The 12,654-nt window shown below is 47.1% G+C and overlaps 1 protein-coding gene across 2 annotated transcripts in view; it reads left to right on the forward strand.

The window, feature by feature from the left end:
* The first annotated feature begins 3,545 nt into the window (after positions 1–3,545).
* The window catches only part of LOC142289769 (zona pellucida sperm-binding protein 3 receptor-like), a 168,326-nt gene continuing 159,217 nt past the window's right edge, over positions 3,546–12,654 (forward strand). For both annotated transcript variants that reach the window (XM_075333700.1, XM_075333701.1), the window contains exon 1: positions 3,546–3,625. The gene's annotated coding sequence lies outside the window, so the exon portion shown is untranslated. The remainder of the gene's footprint in view (positions 3,626–12,654) is intronic.

Consider the following 12,654-nt stretch of genomic DNA (forward strand, 5'->3'; position numbering starts at 1 on the left):
ATTTCTCATTTTTACAACAAAATTTACAAAGCCACTTTTTTTAGGGACCACATCACATTTGAAGCGATTTTGAAAGGTCTACATGACACAGACACCCAAAAGTGACACCATTCCAAAAATGGCACCCCTCAGGCTACTCAAAACCACATTCAAGAAGGTTATTTAACCCTTCAGGTGCTTCACAGTAACTAAAGCAATGTGGAAGGAAAAAAATGAACATTTTACTTTTTGCAACAAAAATGTTAATTTAGCCTCAAATATTGCATATTCACAAGGGTAGCAGGATTAAATGAACCCCCAAAATGTGTTGGGCAATTTCTACTGAACACGCAGATACCTCATATGTGGCGAAAAACCACTGTTTGGGCGCACGGCAGGACTCGGAAGAGAAGGAGCGCCATTTGACTTTTTTGAACAGAAAATTAGCTGGAATCGTTAGCCGCACCATGTTGCGTTTGGAGAGCCCCTGAGGTGCCGAAACAGTGGAGCTCCCCCACATGTGACCCCATTTTGGAAACTAGACCCCTCATGGAATTTATCTAGATGTTTATTGAGCACTTTGAGCCTCTGAGGGCTTCACAAAAGTTAATAGAGTTGAGCTGTGAAAATAAAAAAAAAATTTTTTACCACAAAATTGTTACTTCAACCAGGTAGCTTTTTTTTTCACAAGGGTATCAGGAAAAATTGCACCATAAAATGTATTGTGCAATTTCTCCTGAGTACACAGACACCTCATATGTGGTGGAAATAAAATGTTTGGGCACACAGCAGGGCTCGGAAGGCAAGGAGCGTCATTTGACGTTTCAAACGCAAAATTGTCTGGCATAATTAGCGTATTCCATGTTGCGTTTGGAGACCCCCTGAGGTGCCGAAACAGTGGAGCTCCCCCACATGTGACCCATTTTGGAAACTAGACCCCTCGTGGAATTTATCTAGATGTTTATTGAGCACTTTGAGCCTCTGGGGGCTTCACAAAAGTTAATAGAGTTGAGCCGTGAAATTAAAAATAAACTTTTTTACCACAAAATTGTTACTTCAACCAGGTAGCTTTTTTTTCACAAGGGTATCAGGAAAAATTGCACCATAAAATGTATGGTGCAATTTCTCCTGAGTACGCAGATACCTCATATGTGGTGGAACTCAAATGTTTGGGCGCACAGCAGGGCTCGGAAGGCAAGGAGCGTCATTTGACGTTTCAAACGCAAAATTGTCTGGGATAATTAGCGTATTCCATGCTGTTTGGAGACCCCCTGAGGTGCCGAAACAGTGGAGCTCCCCCACATGTGACCCCATTTTGGAAACTAGACCCCCATGGCATAGAAAAAAAAACCAGCGGCAGATGGGGGGGGCGGCAGATGGGGGGGCAGCGGCATATAAAGGGAGCATCTGTGATTGTGAGACGGCGGCTGGGATAGGGTGGGGGCGGATGGGAGAGGGCGCAGTGGATGCAGGAGCGGCAGAGGATGGGGGGAGGGGAGATGGGGGGAATGGGTGGGAAGGGGAGTGGGAGGTGAGATTGGGGATAGTTACCCTACAGGATGGATCTAGGCAGCTGGATCACAGGAGATGAAGGAGGCAGCAGATCGGGGAGGGTAAGAGGTGGGGGAGGGAGCGCAGCGCAGATCACGGAGGAGACAGGTGAGCAGAGCACAGATCACGGAGGAGACAGGTGAGCAGAGCACAGATCACGGGGGTGACAGGTGAGGGAGCACAGATCACGGGGGTGACAGGTGAGGGAGCACAGATCACGGGGGTGACAGGTGAGGGAGCACAGATCACGGGGGTGACAGGGGAGGGAGCACACATCACGGCGGTGACAGGGGAGGGAGCACACATCACGGCGGTGACAGGGGAGGGAGCACACATCACGGGGGTGACAGGGGAGGGAGCACAGATCACGGGGGTGACAGGTAAGGGAGCACACATCACGGGGGTGACAGGTGAGGGAGCGCACATCACGGGGGTGACAGGTGAGGGAGCACAGATCACGGGGGTGACAGGGGAGGGAGCACACATCACGGCGGTGACAGGGGAGGGAGCACACATCACGGCGGTGACAGGGGAGGGAGCGCACATCACGGCGGTGAAAGGGGAGGGAGCGCACATCACGGCGGTGACAGGGGAGGGAGCACACATCACGGGGGTGACAGGGGAGGGAGGACACATCATGGCGGTGATAGGTGTGGGAGCACACATCATGGCGGTGACAGGGGAGGGGGCGGGTAGCTGACCACGGGGGTGAGAGGTGGGGGGAGCGTGCAGCACATCACGTAGGGGAAGGGGCGAGCAGCACATCACGGAGGGGAGGGGGCGAGCAGCACATCACGGAGGGGAGGGGGCGGGCACCGATCACGAGGGAGAGGGGCCGGGCAGCAGATCGGAGGGAGCGGTGGCACTATGACAGATGGAGGAGGACAGGGATCGTGCAGCACATCATGGAGGGGAGGGGGCAGGCACCGATCACGAGGGGTGAGGGGCCGGGCAGCAGATTGGGGGGAGCGGTGGCACTGTGGCAGATGGAGGGTGGCGGCGGCAGCGGATCGGGAGGTGTGGGGGTGAGGGTGCGGGCAGGAGATCGGGGAGACAGGTGGCAGATCGCGGAGGGCAGCGGCGGCGGATCGGGACGCTTTTCGCCGGTTTCATACAGTGCAATGGCAGCACGGCAACTTCCGGGTCCCATGCTCCGGTCTCATAACAGCATGGGACCGGAGCTTGTCGCCCTGCCATTGCACTGTGTACACTCACTGTGCTCAGTGTGCTGGCGTGCTGCAGGGACGACAAGTGAAGCTGATGGGGGCGGCAACCGGCAACAGGTCCACTGTGATTGGAGAAATCGGTCACAAGGCCGATCTCTCCAATCAGAGCTACTGGAGCTGGGGGAGGGTGATCCAGTGAGGTCACCCAGCTCCAGCCAATGGCCAGTGCTACAGCTGCACTGGCCAGGGCTGGATTTCAATGTTTCAGTCATTTTAAATGGCTGGAACATTACAGTGGCTGTGATTGGTTGAGCGGCGTTCGTCAGCCAATCACAGCCTCCATAGGTCCGGGGAGGAGGCACCACCCCTCCTAAGGTCAGGAACAGGTCCCCTCCTCCCCGAATCTGCGGTTTATGTTAACATATTGCAGTCACCGGAGGCTCCGGTGCCGCGATTCCGCCATGAAGGAAAGATCCGTCCTTGGTCGTTAAGGCCCAGGGCACAAGGACGGATCTTTCCGTCCATGGTCGTGAAGGGGTTAAACCTGCAAGAAATCAAACAATTAGGTAAATAACAGCTAGCCATAATTCATTTCCATGGACCTTGTTCAATTTTTAAAATATCCCAGGGTAACATTAAATTGAAGATTCTTTAAGGGTAAGGGAAAAGGTGAAAAACATTTTTTTATACACTTTACATCTCAATTTTATTAGTGTTGGATTAAAACAAGAGCTGATGTCATAGTGGTGTACATGTGTAACAGGTCATTACTTTATATGTGTTTGAGCAATCAATAAAATGTTCACATGACACCTGTGAGGCGTAGGGGGAGGATAGACCTCTAAAAGGTGACGAGTTGTTACATCCTTCCATTTTGGGCTCCAGCTTCTGGACAGAACGGATACATTTGATTTGGTTTTATAATTGAGGTAAGAACAAATGCATCCAGATCACCTTATATCAATAACTAATCATGTTTGCTCATATAAAACAGAAACACATTAGCAAATTGAAATCTAATAGTAATTTAAATTGTAATATTTCCAGTTTCATAATTTATTTATCGAAAACCAACTGTATGCAGAAAACGCTAGGCATATTTATTGTTAGATTTTATGTATTGTCTATTGTATTTTTAAAGGAATTGAATTGTTTGTATAAAAAGTGATATTCAAAATGCTAAAAATACAATTTCTGTTTTTAGAATGACCTCTGACAAGCCTTGTTTATGACAGATTGGCAAGTTTCAGTTATAATTTCTATTTAGTTTCACAAACAGTATTTTATGTTCTTTGGTGAAAAAAGGAATTTAAAAATCTAATTTTACATGTAGTTTTTCACTTTTTTTTTAATCAATTGCTTCAGAAATTGAGCACATGTCTTCTAGAGTCTTCACCAACTTTTGGTAACTCTGTCAAACCAATGATGGTCCGGTACAACCTCTGAGCTGTAAAAGCCATAATTTAGACTTTAGAAGTCTTTGAGGCAATATGTTACGATGTATGGATACAATGTTTTTCTTTATGCATAACATTTGCATTCAACATTAGAAAACTAATAAGTTTTTATAAGATGCCACTTAAACAGATTCTTTGCCAGAAGCATTACTTCTAAGAGAGGAGTGATATGGGAAATGAAACAGTAATAGCCCCATAACATAATCTTTGTATATCCTACTAGTTTATCCCAAGAAGAGCAGATTTTATTAGTAAATTTCACTCCTAACTAGCATAAGATGAAGGGTCCAAAAAATTAAGACTGGTGCTTAATTTGCCAGTCTTAATGATGGGCGTACAGGAATAAGATAAGCCTAATTTATTAAGAGGCCCACCACTAAAGTGCTGTAACTATACCAGGCAGGCTTTGCCATGACCAGGGCATGCTCTGCTCACTTTTGTGGATCTGGTAGAATTATTTGCAAAGAAAATAGCTACATTTGGCTGCAACTTTACATTGCACAAATTTTTGTGACTTTCAGAGTGTTTTATGGCATATAACTGGCAAAAACACTTTGATGAATCGGTGCCCAAAACTTTCAAATTATTCTGAGGAGTTGGTGGTAGTAAGAAAATTCAATCTCCTATTCTTGACATATGAAAAGTCCACAACTTTTTTTGGGACATGGCAAAAACAGTCCAGAGGGGGCAAATCATATCATATTTAGTGAAGATTATCTAAGTGGTGAACTAAGAGATAAATACAGTGCTGTACAAATTAATTGGGACAAAGCATTTTTTTTTTTAAATCAGATCTTTTTTATTAGACAACTAGGAATCAATACAGAGAAAATATATTGCATCTTATATAACTAGTAAAGGCGTACATTGAAAAAACATATGTTGTCTATAAATCAGGTTCTTCCTCTGTAAAAAAAAAAAAAAAAAAAAAAGGGATTCTTAAATCACAATTATATAAATTGAGCCTACATACAACATGGCTCCACAGATAAATTATGCAATAATACCTCAGCCTAATAGGAAAGTCTCCTCCATCAGCCGTGTCGCTCCGCTTCATATTTCCATACCCGCTTGCTTCTCTCTCCCCGTTTAGTCATCAATAACACCCTTCCAGTCCCTCCCGCAGCGCCGATCAAAGTCCACTTCGCCACAGAAAACACTAGTTTTAACTTTTACTCCCCAAACGTTCCATTCACTGCAAGCACAACAGTAACTGGTCCAACATTGCATCCTGCACTAGTGCCCCAGAGGGGAGACCCGCCGACTCCATCCATGGCTGCCAGATTTTGTAAAACTTTCTCAGTGTTTTCTTTTTAAATAAACTCCCCTTTCCAATCTAATGACGTTATTTAATTTATTTTTAAGCTCTGGTAATGTTGGTGGTAGAGGATCTAACCAATGTTATGCCAGTATCTCCCTTGCTTGATACAGGATACGTGCTATTCCCAGGGCTGTTGGAGAGTCTGGGTCTACTCCTCCCTCCAACAGACTCAACAAACATAGGCGAGGTGACAGTTGTATTGTGATATGATATATTTGGTCTATGAGTCCCAGGGTTTGTTTCCAGAAATCACCAATGTGTCCACACTCCCACATAACATGCATCAAATGGGCATTATCCTGTCCACACCTAATACATTGTGTATTTGGGCTAAGTCCCATCCCGAATAATATATATAGAAAGATTAGACCTGGCTCAACTACCATAAATTTAGGTGCTCTGGAGAAATGGGAATGCAATATATAAAAAATACTCCGGCACACTAATATGAATGATGAGAAAAGCAGTACGGTGCTCAAAAAGGTTTTATTTTGATATATTCGTAGAAGACATTGCCCGACGTTTCAACCCAGTGTGGGTTTTTATCAAGGACTTTTGTCTAGTTAAATTAAATACAGAAAAAAGAAACAAATTGTTAGAACAGAATAACATACATGATTACATTAGAAAGATATGATCAAATACATGATAAACATGACAAAGACAGTGATTACTTGGAGATCCCAAGACCATCATCACTATGATGTGAGTAAAATAAAGGATGAGACTCCTTATGACATAAGAATATAATGTTCCAAGGAAGGAACATCTCCTATACGTGTTCAATTATAATTAGAAAAATTACATAGAGTCTTATATATTCATTTAATTTGTCTTCAATGAAAACCAAATAAAATTGTCATAAAGCCAAATTGGATATAATTCCACACCAAACATAAAAAGGGGGGGGGGGGGGGACAAAACTATTGGCACTGTTTCAAAAATCTTATGATGCTTCTCTAATTTGTGTAATTAACAGCACTTGTAACATACCTGTGGCACCTAACAGGTGTTGGCATAAACTAAATCACACTTGCAGCCAGTTGACATGGATTAGAGTTGACTCAACCTCTGTCCTCTGTCCTTGTTTGTACCACATTGAGCATGGAGAAAAGAAAGAAGACCAAAGAACTTTCTGAGAACTTGAGAATCCAAATTGTGAGGAAGCATGAGCAATCTCAAGGCTACAAATCCATCTCCAAACACCTGAAAGTTCCTGTGTCTAAGGTGTGCAGAGTCATCAAGAAGTTTAAAGCCCATGGCACTGTGGCTAACCTCCCTAGATGTGGAAGGAAAAGAAAATTTGACGAGAGATTTCAACGCAAGATTGTGCGTATAGTGGATAAAGAACATCGACTAACATCCCAACAAGTTCAAGCTGCCTGCAGTCCGAGGGTACAACAGTCTCAACCCGTACTATCCGTCGGCATCTGAATGAAAAGGGACTGTATGGTAGGATACCCAGGAAGACCCCACTTCTTACCTGGAAACATAAAAAAGCCAGGCTGGAGTTTGCCAAAACTTACCTGAGAAAGCCTAAAACGTTTTGGAAGAATGTTCTCTGGTCAGATGAGACAAAAGTAGAGCTTTTTGGGAAAAGCGATCAACATAGAGTTTACAGGAAAAAAAAAAGAGGCATTCAAAGAAAAGAACACGGTCCCTACAGTCAAACATGAAGTTCCCTGATGTTTTGGGGTTGCTTTGCTGCCTCTGGCATTGGACTGCTTGACCGTGTGTATGGCATTATGAAGTCTGAAGATTACCAACAAATTTTGCAGCATAATGTAGGACCCAGTGTGAGAAAGCTGGGTCTCCCTCAGAGGTTATGGGTCTTCCAGCAGGACAATGACCCAAAACACTTCAAAAAGAACTAGAAAATGGTTTGAGAGAAAGCACTGGAGACTACAAAAGTGGTCAGAAATGAGTCCAGACCTGAATCCCATAGAACACCTGTGGAGAGATCTCAAAATGGCAGTTTGGAGAAGGCACCCTTCAAATCTCGGGGACCCGGAGCAGTTTGCCAAAGAAGAATGGTCTAAAATTCCAGCAGAGCATTGTAAGAAACTCATTGATGGTTACCGGAAGCGGTTGTTCGCAGTTATTTTGGCTAAAGGTTGTGCAACCAAGTATTAGGCTAAGGGTACCAATACTTTTGTCTGGCCCATTTTTGGAGTTTTGTGTGAACTGATCAATGATTTGATTTTTGTTTCATTCTCTTTTGTGTTTTTTCATTGCAAGCAAAATAAATAAAGATAATAATACCAAAAAATGTGTGATTGTAATAATTTTCAGGAAGAAACTGAGTATTCTCTGACAGAATTGCAGGGGTGCCAATACTTTTGGCCAGCACTGTATATACCCCATCCTGCTATATGGCCGCATCCTGCGGCACACAAAAAAAATAAACATTCATAAACGTCGGGCGGCACGGTGGTTCAGTGGTTAGCACTGCAGTCTTGCAGCGATGGGGTCCTGGGTTCAAATCCCACCAAGGACACCATCTGCAAGGAGTTTGTATGTTCTCTCCGTGTTTGCGTGGGTTTCCTCCGGGTACTCCGGTTTCCTCTCACATTCCAAAGACATACAGATAGGGACTCTAGATTGTGAGCCGCAATGGGGACAGTGTTGACAATGTATGTAAAGCACTGTGGAATTAATAGCCCTATATAAATGAATAAAATTATTATTATTATTATACTCACCTTTCTTCGCTCCATGCAGCATCGCTCTTCCTCCTGTCTATGCCAGTAGCAGCACCGCTGACCTGTGTGGAGCCGGCCACAATCCCTGCAGCATCGCTCGTCCTCCTGTCTGTGCCGGCCGTGGCTGTGTGTGGACACGTGCGCACAGCGATGACGTCATCACCGCTAGTCTCCACACACAGCCGCTGCCGGCACAGACAGGAGGACAACGCGATGCTGCAGTGATCGTGGCCAGTGAGTATACCAATTCACTGCACCCCGTGCTGATGATGATGCGCGGGGGGCAGTGAATATAGCCACACATGATCACTCCAGGCTGTAGTTGCCAGGGGTGATCACGCGGGCCGGCTGTTTAGTATACACGCACCCCCCGCCCATTATCCCTCCCACCTGTCAGCGCCGGCTTCATCTCTGAGAGATGATAAGCGGGAGGATGCATGCATATGGAATGAGTGGGCCCACGTGGTCACGTCAGGCGCTACTGCAGCCTGCTCATGCCCCCGATGACCCGCTCCACCGCAGCACGGTCATTCCCCGCAGCCATGCCCTACATTCAGACTATAAGATGCACCCCACACTTTCCCCCAACAATTGGGGAAAAAAAGGTGCGTCGTATAGTCCAAAAAATACGGTAACAGTGCATTATAACATTTTATTATTAAATATTCAAAAATGTGTTTTTTTTGCTTTGTCCCAATTAATTTGCATAGCACTGTACATTTCAGCACACAGAGGAGACAAGCCTACACTAATTTTCAAATTTCCACATCAAGTGAAGTAAGTGTCATGATCCAGGACCAGTTTTCCCTTAACTCCCATCAGCCTCGTTCCATTTTCAGGAGACACTATATCTGGTCGCTGCACCAGCATTCCAGTGCTGGTTATAGTTTTGCTCTGCAGTCTGTGACTGGTTCTGGTAAGGTTTACTGTTTGATCTGACTCCTTGTTACCATGCCCTGACCTGTACCCCATGTTTGTGTCTCCTCACCCTCTGGTCTTGTCTTCTGTTCCCTATCCCCTTTGTGTTTCCCTCTGTATACTTGATCTCCTGGCATCCAACTTTGGTTCTGTTTTCTCTCTTGATCTTCCCAGTGTTACTTTAACTCTCCTTCACTACTCTGCTTCCACCTACTGGGGAATACGCTGTATTACGTCTTACCAGCCCTTTGTACAGCGTGATAGTAAAGGCCCCGTCACACACAGAGATAAATCTTTGGCAGATCTGTGGTTGCAGTGAAATCATGGACATATTGTTCCATTTGTACACAACCACAAACCTGACACTGATTGTCCACAATTTCACTGCAACCACAGATCTGCCACAGATTTACCTCTGTGTGGGACAGGGCCTTAAGTCTTGCAAAAAGTGAAACGTGAGTATTCACTTTGGTTTGACAGGGAAGAAAGGAGATTTTGTTCTCAGATGAAAGGATGTTTCAGTTTGACAATGAGGGCTCATACAGGCGACGTACTGGATCTATCCATATTTTTCACAGATAAAACACATCCCAATAGTCTATGAGCCTATTTTTACATTTGAGAAAAAATGACAACCTGACTACATCCTGCTTGAGCTTCTGATCCAGCTCACACATGTATATCGGTCAAGTAGTGCAAGTGAGAAAAATTACTGATGTCTGAATGAGGCTGGAAGAATTTAAGTTGACAATAAAAAAATTGTAAAAGTGACAAAACCTTTGGGCCAGACAGCTATTTGTGCGAGTTTTTCAAAGTCTTTAAGGTACAGATTTATTCAAACCTGTTATACAAAGCTAACAGCTACTTAAAAGGATCATTTAGTCCTGATAATGTGACACTACATTATATAGACTGATTTTGTTAATTAAAATTGACAAAAAATAATTTCTAAATATTTGTAGATAGATAGTTTGACAATAATTTTGCTCCAATCCATAGGGTGCACGCAAGTGGGTTTTATTCAGAAACACTCAACTGTAGTCAGTAGCACGAAGATCCTAGGAGTTTTAGATTAAAGGGAATCCGTCAGCAGGTTTTTGCTATGTAAGCTGAAGACAGCATGTGCAAGGGATAACACAGAGAATTCAGGGATGCCTGTCTTGTCAAGGTCCAATCTGTTGTTTATTTATGTTATGTTTGTTTAAGCAGCAGGACACAAGCATGACTTCATTGTCAAATTGGAGGACTACAATCTCACGTGCCCCACAGTCCAACACACCCCCTCCTGTGATTGACACCTCACTGGCAATGTACAATCTCTATTGAGAGCCTGGTTTGGGCGGGAACAGCTCTCAGCTCTGCTACATGACTAAATCTAAAAATTCTTATTGTGCTGTATGGATGGCCAAATTACCTCACTCCTATTATCTATATATATAATTGCCTTATTCTGTCTGTCTGTCTGTCTGTCTGTCTGTCATGCTCCAAAATTGTGTCCTTACGGTGACATTGTGTCCTTACGGTGACACAAAGCTGATTGGCCGCTGGGCTCGCCATGGCCCCGCCCCCCCACACGGATTGGCCGCTTGCCCAGGCTGCGCCCCCACACGGATTGGCCAGCCGCTCGCCCAGGCTCCGCCCCCCCACAGATTGGCCTCTCGCCCCGGCACCCTGCAGGCATTGGCAACTCGGCCACGCCACGCCCCGCCCCCCTCACGCAATGCACGCTAGCTCTGGCCCCGCCCCCCCCGCGCATTCCCTGAACTGACACGGTCACGGCCACGACTCCCATGTGAGTACTGTACTCCCCCCCAACGGGAGCCCACATCAGCGTACGCCGCCAACCCAGCCGACACTTACCCTCGCATTGCTGGCCTTGCCGCCGTATGCTGGTGTGGGCTCCCGTGCGAGCGGTGGACGGGATACGTTGGTAACCATGCTAGCATAGTTACCAGCTGGTAACCATGCTAGCATAGTTACCAGCACATCAAGGTCCTGCAGCGGCGGAAGATCCACACGCACACACATAACAGCACACACACACACATACACACACACACATACACACACATCAGATCACACTCACTCTCACAAACACCTCACACACACCTCACACACACATCGCATCCACACACTCACAGCATCCGGCGATATCGCTTGCTTCTCGGTCTCGATACTGTGCTGTTGTGACCTTCCAGGACCTGCCGGAGGATCACATGGCCAGAAGCATGTGGTATCTCCGGATGTTGCGAGTATGAGCGCGTATGTGCAATATCGTCAATGTGAGTGTATGCGATCGGGTGTGTGTGAGTGTATGCGATCGGGTGTGTGTGAGTGTATGCGATCGGATCTGTGAGTGTCGGCAGAGGAGCATGGCGTGCTGGAGGAGGCTGGGAGGAGAGAGGCTGATCCTGGGGAAGGCTGGGATGGGGAGGCTGATGCTGGGGACAGAGAGGCTGATGCTGGGATGAGAGAGGCTGATGCTGGGGACAGAGAGGCTGATGCTGGGATGAGAGAGGCTGATGCTGGGGACAGAGAGGCTGATGCTGGGGACAGAGAGGCTGATGCTGGGGACAGAGAGGCTGATGCTGGGGACAGAGAGGCTGATGCTGGGATGAGAGAGGCTGATCCTGGGGAAGGCTGGGATGGAGAGGCTGATGCTGGGGACAGAGAAGCTGATGCTGGGATGAGAGAGGCTGATGCTGGGGACAGAGAGGCTGATGCTGGGGACAGAGAGGCTGATGCTGGGGACAGAGGCTGATGCTGGGGACAGAGAGGCTGATGCTGGGGACAGAGAGGCTGATGCTGGGGACAGAGAGGCTGATGCTGGGGATAGAGAGGCTGATGCTGGGATGAGAGAGGCTGATCCTGGGGAAGGCTGGGATGGAGAGGCTGATGCTGGGGACAGAGAGGCTGATGCTGGGATGAGAGAGGCTGATGCTGGGGACAGAGAGGCTGATGCTGGGGACAGAGAGGCTGATGCTGGGGACAGAGGCTGATGCCTGGGACAGAGAGGCTGATGCTGGGGACAGAGAGGCTGATGCTGGGGACAGAGAGGCTGATGCTGCGGGGAGAGAGGCTGATGCTGGGGACAGAGAGGCTGATGCTGGGGACAGAGAGGCTGATGCTGGGGACAGAGAGGCTGATGCTGGGGACAGAGAGGCTGATGCTTGGGACAGAGAGGCTGATGCTGGGGACAGAGAGGCTGATGCTGGGGACAGAGAGGCTGATGCTGGGGACAGAGAGGCTGATGCTGCGGGGAGAGAGGCTGATGCTGCGGGCAGAGAGGCTGATGCTGCGGGTAGAGAGGCTGATGCTGGCGCAGCATGGCGGATGGAGCACGTTTGGGAGTGCGCAGCATGGGAGATGGAGCATGATGGGGGTGCGCAGCATAGGGGATGGAGCACGATGGGGAGTGCGCTGCATGGGGGATGGAGCACGATGGGGAGTGCGGAGTATGGCGGATGGAGCACGTTTGGGAGTGCGCAGCATGGCGGATGGAGCACGTTTGGGAGTGCGCAGCATGGCGGATGGAGCACGTTTGGGAGTGCGCAGCATGG

The sequence above is a fragment of the Anomaloglossus baeobatrachus genome, chromosome 2, assembly GCF_048569485.1.
Source record: "Anomaloglossus baeobatrachus isolate aAnoBae1 chromosome 2, aAnoBae1.hap1, whole genome shotgun sequence".
In the NCBI taxonomy this organism is placed as follows: domain Eukaryota; kingdom Metazoa; phylum Chordata; class Amphibia; order Anura; family Aromobatidae; genus Anomaloglossus; species Anomaloglossus baeobatrachus.